Source organism: Salvelinus fontinalis, chromosome 2 (assembly GCF_029448725.1).
Source record: "Salvelinus fontinalis isolate EN_2023a chromosome 2, ASM2944872v1, whole genome shotgun sequence".
In the NCBI taxonomy this organism is placed as follows: Eukaryota; Metazoa; Chordata; class Actinopteri; order Salmoniformes; family Salmonidae; genus Salvelinus; species Salvelinus fontinalis.
In genome coordinates, this window is record NC_074666.1 from 36640453 (window position 1) to 36664893 (window position 24441).

The 24441-nt window shown below is 42.0% G+C and overlaps 1 protein-coding gene across 8 annotated transcripts in view; it reads right to left on the minus strand.

Moving 5' to 3' along the window:
- Window positions 1-24441, minus strand: part of LOC129817938 (protein FAM222B-like) — a 75038-nt gene that overhangs the window by 31775 nt on the left and 18822 nt on the right. For 3 of the 8 annotated variants that reach the window (XM_055873548.1, XM_055873540.1, XM_055873550.1), the window contains exon 2: window positions 5656-5722. The exons of 2 other annotated variants lie outside the window; for them this stretch is intronic. The gene's annotated coding sequence lies outside the window, so the exon portion shown is untranslated. 3 more of the 8 variants (XM_055873551.1, XM_055873552.1, XM_055873556.1) reach the window with 3 other exon arrangements.

The window sequence follows — 24441 nt, forward strand, 5'->3', positions numbered from 1 at the left end:
TGTGTTGCTTGATATGATCAAGTTAATCCAAATGTATCAAAGAATAGGTCATGCGTCCACGATTAGTTAGTGGCTACTGCCTGGCCAGTGATCTAGCCAGCTAGATTTCAGTAATTAGCTATCCTCCTAAAAGCGGTGGCCAGTGGATAAACTAGGTTAACGAGTTGAAAATATTTTGTCTGAAAACAAACTAGTAGCCAGTTGTTGCATTATGGTGCAATCATATCTAACCAGCTGGCTGGCTCCTGAAGCCTACAGTATGTCCCCATGAGCTCCCGAGTCTAGCTAACGGAAGCTAGCTAGCATTGCAAATGAGCATTTCACTAGCTAGCTGAGCTGTTCAATAAGAAAACGGCTGATATGAATCAAATACTTATGATATGAATCAAATAGCAAGTCGTCCTCGGAGACAATGTTATTGTGGCGTGGGAATGTCAGATTCATATTTAAATGTTATTGAATTTGGTGGTTACTACTGGTTTCATATCCGAAGCGAGAGAAATTGTCCGCCATGTTTTGTGTTTTGTCAAGGGCTCAGAGTGAAGTCATGCACTCAAGTCTCAACCGAATCACCCAATGGTTTCTATATTAGGATGCATCAATATTTATGAAATTGCCCCTCGCCTTCCGTAGATTGATCATTGTAGCCTACTCTTCATTTAGCCAACTTAAATTCTGCAATTTTTATTCCATTTTGCATAGATTAGAAAAATCCCACTTCACTTCCTACACATGGAGACCGACTGTAGCGTTGCTTTGATTGACCGACAACAACATAGTAAAAAGAAAAGAAAAAAGGGGCACACTCAAACTCATAAAACTGTTGTTTTAATAAAATGTTGAATGTAATGGTCTATTAAAAAATGAATACTCTCCCAAGTAAATCGAATACTAACGTCCGTTCGGATACTAGAATAACCGTGCCCATCCCTAGTACTGTGCTGTCCAAATTTGTGAACCCAACTGTGGTTTGTGACTACTATGATTTCCCATTGTAGCCAATCCAAATTGTAGAAATTCCGTTACTGATTTGGTATCAGTAAAAACACTAATTAATCGATAGGCCTATCTTAACTTGTTACTTCTGTGAACTTTCATTATTCTCCCTTCTCATGAGGGAGAGAAATGAGAAAATATCTTGAGGTGTTTTTGGTAACGGAATTTCAAGGCACAAAGCAATGTTTCTTCAATTTCTCCCAAACTAAATATAAGTGTTGATATTAGTTGGCAGGTGTCTTTTCTTCAACATGATTGTGTTTTGATGCATGTCTAATACCTTTTAAGACCTTTTCTGGTAGATGTTTTCTAAGACCCCTCTTCTACCTGTTTGACCAGAAATCAAAGCCTTGGCTTATTCCACATTTTTAAATGACAGAAAAAGGTTGAAAAACATATATGCCTTAATTTCTCAGAAATATAGGCTCAGCTTTCATTTCACACCCAATTTAACATGCTCCTATGAACTTCACGTGTTGGTGCTCATTGATCCTTTTACATGGAAATGACCAAAAGCATAACTGCAGATCGAGAGATACTACATCTGTAGATTGCACCTTGCACATGTACAAGCCGGACCACAGGAGTATGGTTGCAATTTTCCAGAAATCCTGGTTGGAGGATTCACAGATTTCCTGCTTAATCCCTCCCGATTCCATGAATCTTGAAACTGGGATTTTTTGAAAACCTGGGAATTTTGCAACCCTATACATTTATCGACCAATACTACAGGAGAGAGAGAGAGAGGGAGGGAGTGTGCAGGGTTGGCTAAATGTGAGAATCATGTGGGTTGTAAAGCAGCAGGAAGCTGTGATGTCCCCCGAAGGGACACTAGGGTTTCAGAAGCACTAATGTGTCAAATAGCTGTGGTGTAGGCCTACATCAGAGAAACCTACCACACAGCCACTTATGTATGGAATTACAGGTATGCCCAAGGTAACAATCCCAGCAAAAATGTGTGTATGAGTGCTTCAAAATGTGTGCGTGTGAGATACTGTATGAGTGAGTCAAAATGTGACGTAAAAAGTGTGCGTACTGTGTAGCGTGATTCAAAATGTGGACGTGTGCTTCAAAATGTGTGTGATTGAGTGCATAGTGCACAAGCAGGCAGGCAAAGAGAGGAGAGCGGGACAGATGCCAGTGTTGTGTGTTATCTGACTGGTCAAACTAGTGAAAAACAGTTTAATGCCTGTCAGCAGCCCAAACACATGACTGCGCACTCCACCCTCTCCATTTTGGTTTAGTCTCAAATGGCTTTGACTCTGTGTCTGTAGAAATGGCATCCTATTCCCTATATAGTGCACTCTATGGGCCCCAATGGGCCCTGGTCAAATGTAGTGCACTATATAGGGAATAGGGTGCCATTTCAGACCCAGCCTGAGTTTGTGTGTGGACAGAGCCGAGCTAATGCGCAACAGCATTGTTCCAGGCAGGCTAGCGTAGCAGCATAGGGAAATGAAGATGGAGTGGCTTGATTTCATTTATGAGCAGGTGCATCCATTTTGTGCTGCTCTTCCTCTGCCTCGCTCGCTCACATTCAAGCGCTTATCAGAAATTGGACACGCCGGTGACAAATTGAGCCTGCGATTAAAGGGAGAAAGAGGAAAGCTTTTAAAGTGCTGCTGATTGGGATCCCAGGCTGTCCTCACATAGAAATCAGAGGTTAGGTTGTGTGTGTACACATGTGGGACAGTGGTTCCCGACACCCCCCTCTCCAGGTGTTTCAACGGCTATCATTTCTCCTCTGAGTGCTCAGCAAACAGATCCAAATCAATGCAGCTGTTCCTCACTGAGGACAGACACACTCGTGAGAGGAGACTTCGGCATAGGTCAGCAGCAGAACCAGGGTGTAAGGCGGCTTGATTTAGGAGGAGGCTCACTGCAGCTCCAGTAGTCTGAGCTGTGGGAGAGCTAAGGCCATTAAATAATCCTAAAAGGGCTTAACACACACAAACCACCATGCAGACAGGCTGCGTTACACAACCAGCCGCAGAGCACCGCCGCACTCAGTCTGGCTTGGAACATTTATCCACAGCGCCATTAAACTATCCTGATCTCTTATACATATAGCCTAAATACACACAGACACACACAGTCAGAGATGCACACCAAAATGTGGTGAGAGACTAAGCCTGCCCTGCCCTCCCTGTATGCCAGGGCCCTTTTCCCTCCATGTGCTGGATTTCCTGGTCGATACAACCCGAAAGCCCAAACAATTATATTTTCTGCCCATGTACAGCAGCAGGTAAGGTCAGCTCAATGGCAATGTTGACATCAACACAGGGCCTGTCTGGGATAAAAGAGATCCTTCTCTGTGGGCCAGGGTGTCTAAAGGTGTGTTGCCAGGGGAAGAGAGTGGCAGACATTCGGTATCCCTTCATGTCCTTTGTGTGTTTGTGTGTGTGCCCCCACTGCGGAGTGCGCCAGCTCCCGACCCTTATCCTGCATGGCGAACATCTCACCCGTGTGTCTGCATGGGAACATCTGGCCCTCCCAGGCTCACAGAGCAGCAGCCAAAGCACACCGCACTGCCCATCCATCTGTCTGTCCAAAGCATACCACACAGTCTATTTATTCACTACATCCGTCTGTCTGTCATAGCCAAAGCATGCCAGTCTGTCTGTCTCCCAAAGACAGTCAGCACCTCTCTGCCCTTGCCACTCACTGGGAGAGGAGGAAGCATGGTCTGCATTGCAAATACCCGATTGTCACAAAAGTATTCATATTTATTGAGATATTATTCCCGAAAGAACTAGGAGTTATGGTTAAAATGAGCAACACACACACTCTTGCATCATGCCTTCTCAAACTACCTAACTCACAAAGCCATCTTTCCCCTAGCTGTCCAATGGTTAAAGACTGATGAGGCCTGCTCAAAGGTTTATGCAATTGAACACAACATTAATGCACCCGACAGCACATTCTTCGCCATTGACCCTCTTTCTCCTGCAATAAGGCCCGGAGGCAACAGTCAGGCTGAGATAGCCGACTTGAGCTGATGGAGGGGACTTTGGATGGAGCAGTCTAATGATAAATTAATCCCTCAGTTATGGCTTGGCTAGAATAGCCCAGACCCAACCAGGGCAGCTCAGAGGACAAATTACCTTTATCAAAGTTGACATGAACTGAACACCACCTCAATATCACATCAACACTACACCAACAACATCATATCAACACAGCTTATATAGGCCTACAGGACAGTGTGTACTAGGCCTATTTAAAGTAAATCTGCTGTTGATGTGCACAAGTGGTTATTTCATGTGAACTATTTAGCAGAAATGAGACATGACTTGCGCTAACCATCCCATCACCATTCCAGCTGCCATGACATAGCTGCACTTCCTCTGCACCTTCAGGAGGTCTGCAAGTCAGGGATAATTTGGGTCTCTAAAGAGCAGACCCATCAGCCCCCCACACACTGCAGAGACAGAGAAAGAGAGAGAGATGGGTGGTACTGGGTAAAGGAATCCTCAGGGCAGGGTGTGGATGGCTGAGCTGTTATACCCTGTTCTGCTCCCTCTCTGTCACATGGGAGAGGCAGGCAGCAGGCAGTGACACAGGTGATTTAGTGAGGAGTCAGGCAGGGTGCAGGGTGGCTTAACACAGCCTGCTGGCCTTAGCAACAGACTTGACTTCCATATGGAGTGCCACTGATAAGGCCCAGCTTGTATGTTCGTTCAGCTAGAGCAGTGAATAATGGGGAAGGGAGGAAAAAACAATGGTGATAGGGAAACTGCACAATTAAATACACTCCACATTCAAAAACAACTTATAAAATGTGTAGGTCGAGGTATGAGATTGTATTTGACCGTAATAAAAGATGGCATTTGATAAGTTAGAAGTTGTTCGAAAAAACATGCAGCGACTCAAACTCAAAGCGTGCGAATTACAGATGCAGGGAATGAGACTGAATGACAAATGAGTTTGAGGGGGTCTTTAGAGGGGTCTGCAATTCATTTGCTAATCCATCCATCTAACTGAGCGTGCCTCATCTAACAAGAAGAGAGGTGAGTGGAGTGCTGCTGGTATTAAAAAGCTTGTTGTTCTGGGTGTGTGGGATTCTCTTAGGAAGCATGGCCCTTTGCCCTAAAAGCCTGACCCAGGCTGTTGAATGGGTTCAGCACTTCACACAATTTTTACCTACGTTTGATTAACCTCAAAACTCAAATTGTGCATATAATCTATTAGTTCATTGTGCAGCAGTATGTGGGTGGTGATATGGTGATACAAAGTGTGTGTGTGTGTGTTTGTGTTCGAGAGAGAGAGCCAGCGCTGTAAAACAGTCCATTTGGGGGAATTAAAGAAGCCAAAAGGACAGGTTTGTTGTTCTTTCAAAACCAGCTGTCACTAGCAATCAAATCAAAATGTAATTGTCACATGTGCCGAATACAACAGGTGTAAAACTTACAGTGAAATGCTTACTTATAAGCCCTTAACCAACAATGCAGTTAGTGAATATTTACTAAATAAAAAAGCAACAAAATAAGAATAATGAGGCTATATACAGAGGGTACTGGCACCGAGTTAATGTGCAGGGGTATGGGCTAGTCGAGGTAATATGTACATGGGGGTCACTCAGGTCATTCGTTCAAAGAAGAGCAACAGACAGTAGCAATAGAAAGTCAGCAGTACCTTCGTGTATTAGTTCATACATACCACAGTGCTATGATGGTTCCTGTCAGCTTCATGGGAGTAGTACGGAATTTAAGGCAGGCACTCCTCCCTGAGTGGAAAGAAGATTTCCAGAAAGATTAACCCAGCTTCCTTAAATAGCCCCTGACAAGAGGTAAAATCAGACATTACAGGAAGCTATGCTAAACTGCCTCCTCACAGTAATTAGATCAGGAAAATGACTGTCTTTTCCCCCCCGTGTTCGCACTGCTGTTGATCAAAACCCTAATGATGGCGTCAGTGGTGTGGGTTGGCAAAATCGAGATCTCCCTATAGGACAGGAGCCTGTCAGGCCCAATTCCTCGATCTATACAAAAGGAAAAAAAAGAGACAGTGGAATGGGACTAACAATGCTTTACACAAAGTAGGCCTAACAAAAGACAAAATAAAACACTCAGGAGAAAAAGTGATCCATAAACTGCACATTGTGAAAATAAACTGTTACAAGAGATTGTCTGGTATTTTTGACGGTAGGCCTAACAAATAATTTCACATCTTTTTATCTGCCTGAGGACTGGGCCTATATCATGTCTTACGAGAGCGAGAGATTTCTTGTTAACAAACTTTAGTTTTGGCAAGTCGGTTAGGATATCTACTTTGTGCATGACACAAGTAATTTTTCCAAACAATTGTTTAAAGACAGATTATTTCACTGTATTACAATTCCAGTGGGTCAGAAGTTTACACACACTAAGTTGACTGTGCCTTTAAACAGCTTGAAAAATTCCAGAAAATGATGTCATGGCTTTAGAAGCTTCTGATATGTCAATTAGCCTGAGTCAATTGGAGGTGGACCTGTGGATGTATTTCAAGGCCTACCTTCAAACTCAGTGCCTCTTTGCTTGACATGGGGAAATCAAAAGAAAATCAGCCAAGACCTCAGAAAAAAAATGGGTCTTCCACAAGTCTGGTTCATCCTTGGGAGCAATTTCCAAACACCTGAAGGTACCACGTTCATCTGTACAAACAATAGTACTCAAGTATAAACACCACGGGACCATGCAGCCGTCATACTGCTCAGGAAGGAGACGTGTTCTGTCTCCTAGAGATTAACGTACTTTGGTGCAAAAAGTGCAAATCAATCCCAGAACAGCAGCAAAGGACCTTGTGAAGATGCTGGAGGAAACAGGTACAAAAGTATCTATATCCACAGTAAAACGAGTCCTATATCGACATAACATGAAAGGCCGCTCAGCAAGGAAGAAGCCACTGCTCCAAAACAGCAATAAAAAATCCAGACTATGGTTTGCAACTGGTGTAACTGAGTCAGGTTTGTAGGCCGCCTTGCTCGCACACGCTTTTTCAGTTCTGCCCACAAATGTTCTATAGGATTGAAGTTAGGGCTTCTTAATGGCCACTTGACTTTGTTGTCCTTAAGCCATTTTGCCACAACTATGGAAATATGCTTGGGGTCATTGTTCATTAGGAAGACCCATTTGCGACCAAGCTTTAACTTCCTGACTGATGTTTTGAGGTGTTGCTTCAATATATCCACATAATTTTCCTGCCTCATGATGCCATCTAGTTTGTGAAGTGCACCAGGCCTTCCTGCAGCAAAGCACCCCAACCACATGATGCTGCCACCCCCGTGTTTCACGGTTGAGATGGTGTTCTTCGGCTTGCAAGCATCCCCCCTTTTCCTCCAAACATAACGATGGTCATTATGGCCAAACAGTTACATTTTTGTTTCATCAGACCACAGGACATTTCTACAAAAAGTACAATCTTTGTCCCCATGTGCAGTTGCAAACCGTAGTCTGGCTTTTTTAATGGCGGATTTGGAGCAGTGTCTTCTTCCTTGCTGAGCAGCCTTTCAGGTTATGTCAATATAGGACTCGTTTTACTGTGGATAGATGCTTTTGTACCCGTTTCCTCCAGCATCTTCACAAGGTCCTTTGCCGTTGTTCTGGGATTGATTTGCACTTTTCGCACCAAAGTACGTTCACCTCTAGGAAACAGAACGTGTCTCCTTCCTGAGCGGTATGACGGCTGCGCGGTCCCATGGTGTTTATATTTTCGCGTACTATTCTTTGTACAGATGACCCTGGTACCTTCAGGCATTTGGAAATTGCTCCCAAGGATGAACCAGACTTGTGGAGGTCTACAATTTATTTTCTGAGGACTTTGCTTGACATAATGGGGAAATCAGCCAAGAGGCACTGAGTTTGAAGGTAGACCTTGAAATACAGCCACACCTCCAATTGACTCAAATTATGTCAATTAGCCTATCAGAAGCTTCTAAAGCTATGACATAATTTTCGGGAAATTTCCAAGCTGTTTAAAGGCACAGTCAACTTGGTGTATGTAAACTTCTGACCTACTGGAATTGTGATACAGTGAATTATAAGTGAAATAATCTGTCTGTGAAAAATGACTTGTGTCATGCACAAAGTAGATGTCCTAACCGACTTGCCAAAACTAGTTTGTTAACAACAAATGTGTAGTGGTTGAAAAACAAGTTAATGATTCCAACCTATGTGTATATATACACACACAGATACAGTGAGGAGAACAAGTATTGGATACACTGCCGATTTTGCAGGTTTTCCTACTTACAAAGCGTCTAGAAGTCTGTAATTTTTTATCATAGGTACACTTCAACTGTGAGAGACGGAATCTAAAACAAAGATCCAGAAAATCACATTGTATGATTTTTAAGTAATTAATTTGCATTTTATTGCATGACATAAGTATTTGATACATCAGAAAAGCAGAACTTAATATTTGGTACAGAAACCTTTGTTTGCAAATACAGAGATCATATGTTTCCTGTAGTTCTTGACCAGGTTTGCACACACTGCAGCAGGGATTTTGGCCCACTCCTCCATACAGACCTTCTCCAGATCCTTCAGGTTTCGGGGCTGTCGCTGGGCAATACAGACTTTCAGCTCCCTCCAAAGATTTTTTTATTGGGTTCAGGTCTGGAGACTGGCTAGGCCACTCCAGGACCTTGAGATGCTTCTTACGGAGCCACTCCTTAGTTGCCCTGGCTGTGTGTTTCGGGTCGTTGTCATGCTGGAAGACCCAGCCAGGACCCATCTTCAATGCTCTTACTGAGGGAAGGAGGTTTTTGGCCAAGATCTTGCGATACATGGCCCCATCCATCCTCCCCTCAATACGGTGCAGTCGTCCTGTCCCATTTGCAGAAAAGCATCCCCAAAGAACGATGTTTCCACCTCCATGCTTCACGGTTGGGATGGTGTTCTTGGGGTTGTACTCATCCTTCTTCCTCCAAACACGGCGAGTGGAGTTTAGACCAAAAAGCTCTATTTTTGTCTCATCAGACCACATGACCTTCTCCCATTCCTCCTCTGGATCATCCAGATGGTCATTGGCAAACTTCAGATGGGCCTGGACATGCGCTGGCTTGAGCAGGGGGACCTTGCGTGCACTGCATGATTTTAATCCATGACGGCGTAGTGTGTTACTAATGGTTTTCTTTGAGACTGTGGTCCCAGCTCTCTTTAGGTCATTGACCAAGTCCTGCCGTGTAGTTCTGGGCTGATCCCTCACCTTCCTCATGATCATTGATGCCCCACGAGCTGAGATCTTGCATGGAGCCCCAGACCGAGGGTGATTGACCGTCATCTTGAACTTCTTCCATTTTCTAATAATTGTGCCAACAGTTGTTGCCTTCTCACCAAGCTGCTTGCCTATTGTCCTGTAGCCCATCCCAGCCTTGTGCAGGCCTACAATTTTATCCCTGATGTCCTTACACAGCTCTCTGGTCTTGGTCATTGTGGAGAGGTTGGAGTCTGTTTGATTGAGTGTGTGGACAGGTGTCTTTTATACAGGTAACGAGTTCAAACAGGTGCAGTTAATACAGGTAATGAGTGGAGAACAGGAGGGCTTCTTAAAGAAAAACTAACAGGTCTGTGAGAGCCAGAATTCTTACTGGTTGGTAGGTGATCAAATACGTATGTGATGCAATAAAATGCTAATTAATTAATTTTAAAAAATCATACAATGTGATTTTCTGAATTTTTGTTTTAGATTCCGTCTCTCGCAGTTGAAGTGTACCTATGATACAAAGCATGTAGAGGTCTGTAATTTTTTAAGTAGGAAAACCTGCCAAATCGGCAGTGTATAAAATACTTGTTCTCCCCACTGCATACACACACAAATGTTTGGGGTCACTTAGAAATGTCCTTGTTTTCCAAAAAAACATACATGAAATGAGTTGCAAAAAGAATAGGAAATAGTTAAGATGTTGATAAGGTTATAAATAATGATTTTTAAATGAAATAATAATTGTTGCCGTCAAACTTTGCTGACTGCTTCCCTAAATAGTTTGTGCATAGTTTGGAGCTGTGCTTTGAGTCATTGTCCTGTTGTAAGAGGAAATTGGCTCCAATTAAGCACCGTCCACAGGGTATGGCATGGCGTTGCAAAATGGAGTGATCGCCTTCCTTCTTCAAGATTCCTTTACACTGTACAAATCTCCCACTTTACCACCACCAAAGCACCCCCAGACCATCACATTGCCTCCACCATGCTTGACAGATGGCGTCAAGCACTCCTCTGGCCTCTTCATTTTTTCAGCGTCTCACCAATATTCTTCTTTGTGATCCGAACACCTCATACTTAGATTTGTCTGTCCTTAACACTTTTTTCCAATCTTCCTCTGTCCAGTGTTTTATTTTGCCCATCTTAATCTTTTCTTTTTATATATGTTAGTCTAAGATGTCTTTTTCTTTGCAACTCTGCCTAGAAGGCCAGCATCCCGGAGTCGCCTCTTCACTGTTGACATTTAGACTGGTGTTTTGCGGGTACTATTTAATGAAGCTGCCAGTTGAGGACTTCTGAGGCGTCTGTTTCTCAAACTAGATACTCTAATATACTTGTCCTCTTGCTCAGTTGTGCACCGGGGCCTCCCACTCCTCTTCTATTTTGCTTAGAGCCAGTTTGCGCTGTTCTGTGAAGGGAGTATTACAGAGCGTTGTACGAGACCTTCAGTTTTTTGGCAATTTCTCGCATGGAATAGCCTTCATTTCTCGGAACAAGAATAGACTGACGAGTTTCAGAAGGAAGGTCTTTGTTTCTGGACATTTTGAGCCTGTAATTGAACCCACCCACAAATAGCTAGATCCTAGCGGCACCTGGGGCCTCATTTATCAACCGTGCGTAAATGTCTTACTAAATTCTGCCGTATGTGGAGATTCTAGGATGTGGAGATTGATTCTTCCAAATAATTTAAACTGTTGCACGCAACATATATGCATGTTTTCATTGATAAATCAGAGCCTTATTATATTTGTGTGGTCGTGAACGAGCGCTACAATCCCGCTGGAAAACACCCTCAAATCACCTTTTATTAGTAACAGAACACCCTCATTTGCTGTACGATTTGGAGATGTTGGAACTGGGACAAGACTGTTCCTAAAAGAGAGCACAATGGCAAATTTGATCACACATTTCTGTTGAGGTGTGGGCAGAATGTTGCAGTGAATTTTCCAAACAAAAAAAATGCATGCTGCCCAGCGAGTGCCAAACTTTGGCTGCGCATTCTGCAAGATTGGTTGTCCTTTCAAACAATTGAAAAGTAAATGCTACAGCCCACACGTCAATGCAAAAGACTAATTGTCCAATATTTTGTTTATCAATACATGATTGTGCATCCATCTCTTGCCTTTATATAGGCCATGTCATGCTCCTAATACACACAGCAATAGGCTACTGTAGCTTATCCATACTGTCAAGGCTACCTACCGGTCTATTTACTTTGGAGCATGCTTTGCTATTGAATGAGCGATTGATAAAAATGGTAGCCTACTATTTGTTGTGTAGCGGTAATAATTTAAAAGCAGTTGTCAGAAAAGGACATTTCCTTCAATATGATTTAAGCCTTTATTATAAAGTTAAACATATATTAGACGACATGCTACTGTGCGATTCCCTCACCAATGGCAAATGCATCCGTTTTATCATTAGGCCTACGTTTTGATGATTTTATTAGCTTACCATTGTTATAATTCCTGTGCATCAAACACCTACCATTTCCCTCAAATTAAGAATAAGCCTATTTGCTTGCAATACAGTTGATCATTTACATTACATTTAAGTCATTTAGCAGACGCTCTTATCCAGAGCGACTTACAAATTGGTGCGTTCACCTTATGACATCCAGTGGAACAGCCACTTTACAAACAGTGCATCTAAATCTTTTAAGGGGGGGGGGGGGGGGGTCAGAAGGATTACTTTATCCTATCCTAGGTATTCCTTAAAGAGGTGGGGTTTCAGGTGTCTCCGGAAGGTGGTGATTGACTCCGCTGTCCTGGCGTCGTGAGGGAGTTTGTTCCACCATTGGGGGGCCAGAGCAGCGAACAGTTTTGACTGGGCTGAGCGGGAACTGTACTTCCTCAGTGGTAGGGAGGCGTTGATCAACCTACTAGAAGTTTTGTGCAGGCAAAGTTTGAGATTTGGTGGAGATACACACTTTCTAGTAAAGTTCAAAATGGATAAATACTAACCTTTGCGGGAAAACTGGAGCACACAATGTTTAGAGTATTTTTTAGTGCGCACGCACCTTGATAAATGAGGGCCAGGCCCCTGGTCCCTGATGGAGTGAGAGCAGGGGGGCAATTTACGATTCATTACAGAAAGCTGACACGACGGCCTGGCCAACCCGTGCAACGAAACCCTGGATTGTCAAATACAGGAAGACGGGTGATTCCCTTTGACTGAGCACACACACACACACACACTGAGCACACTATACACTCAGTCAGGCTTGCACAAGCACTTTAAAAATGTGGCTCCAGCCTTTCAAATTACAGCAAGCCTCCATCTCAATCCACGGCAATCTGCAGCTGAATGAAGTGAAAGTACTTATTTTCTGGGGCCATTTTTCACAATGTGAGTAATACAAAAAGGATGTGCAGCAGCCGCTACACAACTACATGATAAAAGTTAACATTCTTGCTTCAAGTCAATGCATCCTTTGTAAACTCCCCCCCACCCCTTTAATAGGAATACATGTAGGCTACACACACACACTAGCCGGACGTAATGGACAATTTCATAATTCACTCCAGAGCTCGACAACTGCAGACAAAGGAGGCAAAGGAGGGAAATGGCAAGAGATCCGCCAATCATTGATCACTGAAAGATTTCAGACAAAGGGAGTCCAAACAAAACGAGGCTGCTGCTTTTCTTCCCTGTTTTCTTCCATGTTCTGTGTCACTCAACAGCTCCATTGCAACCAAATCCTCACAATAAAGGAGGTCACTGACAAGAGACTCTCTTACAAGAGCACTGACCCCATTTTAACCCTATACAGGTGGCATTGTGCTGCTAAAACAGGAAGCAAAAGCCCTTTTCAAAGGATGTAGGACCAAGCTAGGAGGTTAAAACAGCACTCTTTATAGTCCTATCTGTAAAGATAATTCATGCTACAAAAAAGGTGGCTCATAGGTGTGGTGGTTAGTGAGGAAAATGCAGCCTAGCCTAACCTTCTCACAAGCAAAACAACTCCAGTAAAAGACTAAAATAGCGTGGCAGATTGAGACTGCACATCACATAATGCATTTTTATGCCCAACTCCTGGGAAAAGAAAGCGTATGACCTAAAACACTTTCTAATATGGAAATGACACTACTTGAACACATCCGATTGCTTGCCGTGACTCGATTCAGAATAAATTGATTGACTGCCGTAGTTCCCTGGGTAATTTCCCTGGCTGGATTCTCTGGTATTCATGTCATACTGCCTAACCTAGTGGACTACATCAACACTGACCACCTATGAACTGTGATTACAGCCAGCCAAACTCCCTCCTGCAGAAACACCATCATCAGCCCTGCACTGTACACACACTCCAGGAAATGCAGCCAGCTGAAGAGGACAAAAACATGGGACTAGAGGAGACATACGCTAAACTGGTTTGAGCTGAGCACTGAGCAGCACCCTAGTTTACTACCTCTATAGCAGGGATGTCAAACTCATTCCATGGAGGGCCGAGTTTTTTCTTCTTTCAATTAAGACCTAGACCAGGGGTTATTTTTCCACCCCTATTTTTCCACCCCTATTCCAGCATTGGGGAACATCCCGCACCCCACCTGCGCAAGCTCGCACGCCCCATCTATTTCTATGGGCACAAGCACTGTTCATGACACAAACTGTTCACACCCCTGTTATTGGTGTAGAGAATTTTGCAGGTTTAAAGCTTAATTCCTGCAATTCTACCCATTTTCTCATGGAGTGCAAAGAAAATGGAGCAATTTTAAAGCTAATTTTCTTGCAATTCTATACAAGTGACAAAAAAAATTACAATATCTATGGGCTAAAAAACAGCTGACATGGGCTAGTTGATCTGGACATTTTTGACAAGTTAGAAATAGCTCTAAGGTATGCAATAACTAAAATGACAAGAGAAACTGATGATGCACTACTTAATTTCGAAATTGTACCTTGTGCAATCTACCATTACAACTTTCAAGAGTAAGTTAAAAGCCGGACTAAGTTCCTTTAAAAACATTTGTAAAAAGTATGGGAACCACTTACCTAGACAACCAGGTGAGGGGAGTTCCTTACTAATTAGTGACCTTAATTCATCAATCAAGTACAAGGGTGAAGCGAAAACCCACAGACACACAGCCCTCCGTGGAATGAGTTTGACACGTGCTCTATATTGGTATTAAAACTAGTGCAGTGCATTTCACCCCGGTGCTGATTTCAGGCAGTAGCCCAATTCAGCATGCAGTGCAGAGCAGACAGGCGCTGGCTGCTAAATCCACCAGTCTGTGTACAGAGGGCTCAGTCTCTGACTGGTTACTGGCGTTTGGACAATGCAGGTGTCAGACAGAACACAACGCCTGTCTGGAATAGCAATTCAGCTCAGTGCATCTGCGGAGGAACTTGTTTAAAGTGGAGGTCGAACAAGAAGTGACAGTTGGATTTTACTGCTCTGACTGAGTGACAACCTTTGCTAATACTGCAAGTTTTATATTGCTGTATTTCCTCCAGCCTGGCTCCTATGGCTGCTGTCCTCAAGCCTCTCTGACTGTCACTATCAGCAAAAATAGAGAAAGAATCTTCCAATTTTTCTGACTTGAAAACAAACAGCCATTGACTGACATGCAAGAGATTACCCTGTGAAGGTCACAATTTATCCTAGCCTTCAGATCCTTTCACAACAAAAACCCAAGCCCTTTTTACGACAGAACGTCATCTGGCCATTTCCAAATCCCATTCACTATCAGCAACAATGGTCTCTAACAGGACCAGAGGGTTAGGCTGTATAAAGGCCTATATTCTGATTGGCTCTCTCTAACACAAGACACATGTCATTTAACTCTTGCAGAGATGCATAGATGTTCTTACTTTTTCGTACTGGTACCGGGGGAATCGAACCCACAATCCTGGCGTTGTATGCGCCATGCTCTACCAACTGAGCCACATGGAACCCACACAAGCCATTGAGAAGTGCTGCTGATGATAAACTAAGCAGGTTACGGCAAAGTGCCATAGCACCAACCACCACTCACCTCACTAGCTCTCTCTCCAGTTTGCCTCTGCTGCACCCTCACCCAGCCCTGCAGTCAGTGCTGGGTCAGCACTGCTCTGATCTGAGGCTCAGGCTGAGCCACTGACTGCTCAATCAGGCCCACAGAAACACTAGCTCCCTGTCGGCTCAGATAACCAACAGCTTTATCACTTGAGAACACGACAGCCATGACATACTAAGCTCTTTCATACTTCTCATTACATCCAGGGATACATCCAGGGATAAGATTACAAAAGGGCAAAAAATATATATATTCTTCTCATGCAAAACTTTCCACAGACAGCGCCTTATCTTCAAACAAGAGTAAACAAAAATAATTGACCTCGAAAAACCTGAAGAATGTTATTTTGGTCACGCTCAGTTTATGTTCTTGTTAAGAAATGATAGTGGATAGGATTTAGCTCAATAGTGGAACAGTACCTCCGTCTCACCCTGGGAGTGATGAACAATGGACATGGGGTATTTGATATATGGCACACCAAAGTTCGCATCCCACAATATCCAGGATGTGGATTTGAGACCAGGAAAGCAAAAAGGCTGGTGAAATTCAACTAAAAAAGACACCCTTTGACCCAACCACATCTAAGCGAGTGTCAAATTTCAGTAACTAAGCAGGGCCTACAACAAATCACCTGCTGTTTTCTCAGACTTTCACGGTTGTCAGAAAACAAACTCTCAGACATTGAACTCACGACCAGGATCAAAGCCAGCCAGGCCAACTCAGTCTTGTGATTAATTAGAAACAAAAAAAAAAAAAAATGGAAAAAATGTATCTATATTGTAATATATCCATCTTGTGTCTCAACCCCGCCAGCTTGATGTTCATGAGGCGGCAGGTAGCCTAGTGGTTAGAGCGTTGGACTAGTAACCGAAAGATTGCAAGAGCGAATCCCTGAGCTGACAAGGTAAAAATCTGCCGCTCTGCCCCTGAACAAGGTAGTTAACCCACCTTTCCTAGGCCGTCATTGAAAATAAGAATTTGTTGTTAACTGACTTGCCTAGTTAAATAAAGGTAAAATAAATAAAAAAGTCAAGTATCACACTTTCTTCCAGCTCAATTCCCTTATTTCTCCGTCATCACTTGATCTCCACCTTTACTGTAATAGCTGGCATGATCCTGTCTGACCTAGGGCTGTGTGATGTGGCCTAAAAATAATAATTCTGTCCCAATTTATTGGCGATTCACAGTATATACAGTACCATTCAAAAGTGTGGACACCTACTCATTCCAGGGTTTTCCCTTTTACTATTTTCTACATTGTAGAATAATATTGAAGACATCAAAACTATGAAATAACACATTTGGAATCATGTAGTAACCAAAAAAAAAAAAAGTGCTTAACAAATCAAAATATATTTTATGTTTGAGATTCTTCAAAGCATCCACCATTTGCCTTGGTGACAGCTTTACACACTCTTGGCATTCTCTCAACCAGTTTGATGAGGTAGTCACATGAAATGCATTTCAATTAACAGGTGTGCCTTGTTTAACCTGTTTGGGCTGCAAGCTGAATATTGAAAAAACTGGAAAATGTGTGCACATTTTCAAACGGCCTCCTAAGAAACTTTTTATTTTCCAATATGCATATATTTACTACTGTTGGATAGATAACAGTCTATAGTTTCTAAAAAGGTTTGAATTGTTTCTCTAAGTCGAACAGAAATATTTTTACAGCCATTTTCCCAGCCGAATTGAGATTTCCAAAATGCGATGTGTCTCTTTAAGACCTTCTCTATAAAAAGGCCCTTTGACTTGGGACCATAGGAACACGTCACACGCCTTCGTCAGGCTGTAATGCGGAAGTGAGAATTGAAAGGAGTCGAATATCTCGTCCATGGACTGAATAACACACCTTCTTGTGAGACCTGCGCAGTTAAAAAAAAAATCCGGGCGCGAAGCAGAATTTGGTCTCGGCTTCTGGAACAAGGTAGATAACGGTGAATATGATGTCTGACTACGATATTATTTGATACATGTCACAAAATCATCCTAAAGTATGTTTTTTCAATATACTTTAATTATATTATTGCAATTTATTCTGGACTTTAGATGTGATACGACGGAAGAATTTTTTGAAGAAACGCTGTGTAGCGCCGCAATGCTATTGTGCTTGCTAACCAAAGAGGGAAATAATTCGTTCTGGAACCCAACTAAAGACTCTACTGGACATTGGACCCCGTTACAACATTCTGATGGAATATCAACAAAGATAAGACCCAATTTGGGATGCTTTTTCATATATCTGTTGAGCTGTGCTGGGCTAACTGTGCTAGGCTAGCGCTTGACCAATGCTAGTGCTGACTTATGCTAGCTTATGTTGTTAGCTAATATAACGATATATTGTGTTTTCGCTGTAAAACACTTCAAAAATCGGAAATGTTGGCTTTATTCACACGATATCTGTCTTTCATTAGATATCCACCATATGTTTTTCTGAAATGTTTTATGAGGTGTAATTAGTAGCCGACGTTGGTGTATGTATTTTCTCTGGCTACTCCCGTCTGGATTCAGACTCTAGCTATGTGTTAGCATTTTTGGGTAGCATCAATGTAAAACTGATTTATAGCTAAAATATGCACTTTTTATGAACAAAACATAGATTTATTGTTTAACATGTTATATGACTGTCATCTGAGGTAGTTTTTTCTGGGCTCTTTAGGTTGGTTTTAGTTTATTTCGGTTGGCTTGTGCATGCTACTTGAATCATAATTCATACTTCATAATCATATCCATACGTGTCTGTCCACTTTTGTATTTGGTGGTGAGCTAACATAAATATATGTGGTGTTTTCTCTGTAAAACATTTAAAAAAATCGGACATGTTGGCTGGATTGACAAGATGTTTATCTTTCAAATGCTGTATTGGACTTGTTAATGTGTAAAAGTTAAATATTTTTAAAAAATAGATTTTGAATTTCGCGCCCTGCAGCTGTTGTCATTTTCGTCCGATTTCGGGCTTGCAGCCCAAACAGGTTAAAGTTAATTTGTGTAATATCTTTCCTTCTTAACTTCACTAGGGTAGGGGGCAGCATTTGAAATTTTGGATGAAAAGCATGCTCAAATTAAATTGGCTGCTACTCAGGCCCATAAGCTAGGATATGCATATAATTAGTAGATTTTGATAGAAAACACTCTAAAGTTTCCAAAACTGTTAAAATAATGTGTGAGTATAACATAACTGATAAGGCAGGCGAAAACACAAGGAAATTCCAACCAGGAAGTACTATTATTTTGAAAGGCTGTTTTTCCATTGAAAGCCTATCCACCATAAAGACTTAAGACCCAGTTCACGAGCCCTGTGGCTTCCTCTACACGTGACCAGTCTTTAGGCATTGTTTCAGGATTTTACTCTGAAAAATGAGGGAGATAGAGCACTTTCAACCAGTGGCCAGTGGAAATTTCCATTCATCAGCCATGCGCCTGATCGGGAATGCGCCTTTCTTGTTTCTCCTTTCTTATTGACAAAGCTTTTGTCCTGTTGAAATATTATTGATTATTTATGACAAAAACAATCGGAGGATTGATTTTAAACATCGGTTGGCATGTTTCTACAAACTTTTATTGTACTTTAAAACTTTGTCTGGACTTAGTGCACGCGTCTTGTGCATTCGGATTACTGGACAAAACGCGAACAAAGAGGAGGTTTTGGTCATAAAGTGGGACATTATCGAACAAAACAAACATTTATTGTCTAACATGGAGACCTGAGAGTGCCACCAGATGAAGATCAAAGGTAAGTGATTAATTTTAAATGCTATTTCTGACTTGTGACACCTCAACTGTTATTTGATGTGGCTCTCTGCACTTTCACCGGATGTTTGTTTGAGACCGTGTATTTCTGAACATAACACACCAATTTCAAATGAGGTTTTTGGACATAAAGATGAACATTATCGAACAAAACACACATTTATTGTGTAACATGAAGTCCAGTGAGTAACCTTTGATCTTCAGCAGATGGCAGTGATTAATTTAATCGCTATTTCTGACTTTTGTGAGCCCTCTCCTTGGCTGGAAAATGGATGTATGGTTTTCTGTAACTAGACGTTGACCTAACATAATCGTTTGGTGTGCTTTCGCCGTAAAGCCTATTTGAAATCGGACACTGTGGTTGGATTTACAAGAAGTTTATCTTTAAAATGGTGTATAATACTTGTATGTTTGAGGAATTTAAATTATGGGATTTCTGTTTTGAATTTGGCGCCCTGCACTTTCACTGGCTGTTGTCGAGATAAAAAAGATAAAGACAAGACAGATGTGTGCTGTCTTGTCTTTTTTTTCTTCTTTTTTTCTGTGTTATACTTTGAACCCTGAAGGTTGATTTGATTTTTTTTTTTTTTTTTAAGCAGTTGTGTGTACTGTTCACGTGAACGGGGCATGTTGAATCCCAACGAATCAATCCTGGATGCTCGCGTTGCAAAAAGCAAAGAATAAAAAAAGAGCAGTGACAGGCATGGCTAGCGGAGGAGCTGAATAACTGGAAAAGCCTCCTGCTTTATTTAAGTCTCATGTATGGGAACATTTTGGTATCCCTGTCAGATATGATGACGGAAGAAGGGTGGTGGACAACATTATGGTGTGTAGGCATTGTCCCACAAGAAAGCTGTATTATCATGGAAATACATTGAGAATGGCCACACATTTAAAGCGTCATCACCCTGGTGAGTCAGTGACGGGAGCCAACTCAGCCAAGAGACAAACTTCTCAGTTTCGTGCGTTTGCCAGCAGCTCTTCGCAATGCTTGAAGCACAGCGCTGTTTATGACTTCAAACCTATCAACTCCCGAGATTAGGCTGGTGTAACCGATATGAAATGACTAGCTAGTTAGCGGGGTGCGCACTAATAGCATTTCAAACGTCACTCGCTCTGAGACTTGGAGTAGTTGTCCGCGGCTTTTGTGGAGCGATGGGTAACGATGCGTCGAGGGTGGCTGTTGTTGATGTGTTCCTGGTTCGAGCCCAGGTAGGGGCGAGGAGAGGGACGGAAGCTATACTGTTACACTGGCAATACTAAAGTGCCTATAAGAACATCCAATAGTCAAAGGTATATGAAATATAAATTTTATAGAGAGAAATAGTCCTATAATTCCTATAATAACCTCAACCTAAAACCTCTTACCTGGGAATATTGAAGACTCATGTTAAAAGGAACCACCAGCTTTCATATGTTCTCATGTTCTGAGCAAGGAACTCAAACGTTAGCTTTTTTACATGGCACATATTGCACTTTTACTTTCTTCTCCAACACTTTGTTTTTGCATTATTTAAACCAAATTGAACATGTTTCATTATTTATTTGAGGCTAAATTGATTTGATTGATGTATTATATTAAGTTAAAATAAGTGTTCATTCAGTATCGTTGTAATTGTCATTATTACAAATAAATAAATTTCAAAAATAAATAAAACATTTTTTTTAAAGAAATCGGCGTCGGCTTTTTTTGGTCCCCCAATAATCGGTATCGGCGTTGAAAAATCATAATCGGCCGACCTCTAATGTGGACAACTACAAATACCTAGGTGTCTGGTTAGACTGTACACTCTCCTTCCAGACTCACATTGAGCATCTCCAATCCAAAATTAAATCTAGAACCGGCTTCCTATTTCGCAACAAAGCATCCTTCACTCATGCTGCCAAACATACCCTCGTAAAACTGACCATCCTACCGATCCTCGACTTTGGCGATGTCATTTACAAAATAGCCTCCAACACTCTAATCAACAAATTGGATGCAGTCTATCACAGTGCCATCCGTTTTTGTCACCAAAGCCCCATATACTACCCACCACCACGACCTGTACGCTCTCGTTGGCTGGCCCTTGCTTCATACGTCGCCAAACCCACTGGCTCCAGGTCATCTACAAGTCTCTGCTAGGTAAAGCCCCGCCTAATCTCCGCTCACTGGTCACCATAGCAGCACCCACCCGTAGTACGTGCTCCAGCAGGTACATCTCACTGGTCATCCCCAAAGCCAATTCTTCCTTTGGCTGCCTTTCCTTACAGTTCTCTGCTGCCAATGACTGGAACGAACTGCAAAAATCACTGGAGCTAGAAACTCACATCTCCCTCACTAGCTTTAAGCACCAGCTGTCAGAGCAGCTCACTGCACATAGCTCATCTGTAAATAGCCCATCCAACTACCTCATCCCCATTCGGTATTTATTTTGCTCCTTTGCACCCCAGGATCTCTACTTGCACATTCATCTTCTGCACATCCACCATCCCAGTGTTTAATTGCTATATTGTAATTACTTCGCCACCATGGCCTATTTATTGCCTTACCTCTCTTATCCTACCTCATTTGCACATGCTGTATATAGATTTTTTCCTACTGTATTATTGATTGTATGTTTGTTTATTCCATGTGTAACTGTGTTATTGTATGTGTCGAACTGCTTTGCTTTATCTTGGCCAGGTCGCAGTTGCAAATGAGAATTTGTTCAACTAGCCTACCTGGTTAAATAAAGGTTAAATAAAAAATAAAAATAAATGAAAAAGAGCCGACAGGAGCAGACTCAGAGGCATCTCCTCTACAAAATAATTATGCCATGGAGATTTTCGGGGAAACCTTTGCAAGCAAGGACACAGGGAAGACGTTTGCCAACACCATCAAAGGGGAGGTGGCATCCTACAAGGCAGCAAGTGGCAATTCCAGTGGATGTGCCTGGCACTTCAGCTCCTAGCGAGAGCGTGTTCTCCACGGCAGGGGACATAGTGACTGCAAAGAGATCTACCCTCTCCACAGACAATGTAGACATCCTAATCTGTTTGAAAAATAATGTGAAGTTATAAGCTCAGGTCTGCTTTGCTTTCTTTCTTAACTTTTTTTTAAAATGTGGACACAGGCTATTTTTTCATTCACTATTGTTCAAAGGAAGCAGGTATCATGCCTCATTGCTTTAATTTAACAATTGAGTATTCAATATTTTATTTTAAGATTTTATTTAAACGTTGAAAAGTTCCTTGCTTTTAAGTGTTCTTTAAGTAATAAATGGAAAGCAAAGTTATTTGTCTCCCTTCATTTGTCTCCCTTCATTTGTCTCCCTTCATTTGTCTCCCTTCAACGACCAATTTCTTGTCGCAGGCATGAAAGAAAATTAACACCACAAGGTCTCAATCTCACGTGCTAGTGAGCAGCCAGCAAATTGTTAGCTGGCAAATAGATCCAATGCATACCTATATAAATGTAGGTACATGACGTAATGACGCCACGTATAATTGTGTGGATCGAGCAGTCAAGCAGTCATTTGAAAGAGTAAGAAAATTTCAGCGAGATAACTCAAAGGCGAAATCCATTAAATCCACACTAATGGAATTCATTGCCCTTGACATTCAACCGTTCTCTGTCGTGGGTGATGTTGGCTTTCGCGACTGGTCGAGCACCGATACACACTACCAAGTGCACTATTTTTCAGATGCTGCACTACCGGAGTTACACAGTAATAGCTTCACGACATACATACATACTATTGAACGCCGTTTGGGTCTTTGCGTGTCAAAAAACATACAGTAGCACTGTCAAAGCTGTACAAAAAAAGTCTGCAAACAAGCAAACACCGGCCACGAATGATGTGTTTACAATACCGCGTTGGTAATAAAGCATTATTTGTTCGACTGCAACTTCTGGGGTAGCTAGCGTTTAGCTTGGTAGCACCAATACAACCAGCCTGAAAACAATGACCAGTAGAAACTGCAGTCATTTTCATTATTCTTAACAATGATTTCGGAATCCTTGAGAGTAAGTATTAGCTAGGTAGCCACTTGTTGTTCGTCTATAGAAATTGAACTTCAGTTCAAGAAAATAAATAGCTAGCCAGCTACTTAACCCTGTTGCCCAAAGCTAATGTTATAAGCAGCCAGCTAGCTTCATCTGGCTAGTGAAGCTCGACTGGACCTTGTTATATGTTGTGAAGCTAGCCATAATAAGGATAAGGCAAAATAGTGGACTTTGTCTTCAAAATAAAGGTATGTCATTGACAGTGATGCAAATGAATACAAATAGAATTATGCCATATCTTTATTTTGAAGGCTAATCCTTATTGTGGCTAGCTTCACATAGATGGGTCCGACCACCATTAATCAAATACCGAACTGTCTTATAAATTAGGGTTATTTTAGATGATGAAACCTAGATTGTCGTTTTGCTATGTTTTGGGGGAAGAACATGGTTTGCATCCATGAGCTAGCTATCTTTTTTCTTAATGACCAGCACTTTAGGTGCGCGAGACAACTTTACCAGCATCATAGCATACGTATCGATGGATCGTTCTGACATATGAAATACGAGTGAGTGTGTAATAACTACATAAATTTTATGAACGCGTTAAATGTGACGTGCAGTCATATTCAGGTCCCGGTTGGTTAACAAGCTTATTTGACACGTCAATGCAGTGCCTTAGACTGCTGCATCCATGTGTGTGTTAACTATTTAACTGTACTAGAATGCTTAAGGCAGCTAAAATTTTAAATATTGGTATCGGGGTTTTTTGGGCAGGGAAAATAACGGATATCGGTATCGGCCATAAACGTAACATCGGTGCATCACTAAAAATAATCTCTCAATGCGTTTCGGTGTCTATATGAGCGATTCTGTTGGACAAAACCTCAAATACATATAGCGAATTGAAACAGCTTGTTTTCAGAGGAAGAAGTAATCTTTCATCTTTGTTGTTCTGAGTGGCAGGGACTGGGAGGAGCTTGGTGTGTGTAAATAGAAACGTGCAAAGTCACAGCAGAAGGAGACGAGACCAAAAAACAACATGAGAACAAGTGGACAAATACAAATAAAAATTTGATTTGAGCGATACAGGCATTTGGAATATCGTTCTAAAAACATACATTACAATTATTTATACGAACCAGATCACACTAAAATACATTTCTGCGTTGCAATAAATTGCCAGATTTGTTCTTACTTTGTACAGTTGCTGGAAAACCTGTGTTGCAGAAGTACAGACCTGCTAATGTTATCTTTTAGGATTACTCAGAATGATGTGTGACTCGCCTGGCAGCCTCTTGTTAGGAGGAGGGCCTGTTGTGGATGAGAGGCCGGTCAGTGATCCGATTCGGGCAGCCTTATCTCATGGCATAAACAGATAGCCGTATCAGACTGGCCTCATCCTCTAACTGTTCCTGTCAGATAGAGGAAGGGGCACAAACAACCCTCATGTCCCCAGTGCCTCTACTGGGAAACCTACCCAGGCCAGATCAGCCACTCTGATCATGTCGCCCTGCCCTGTGCTAGTTCAGTAAGGACTGTCACTCC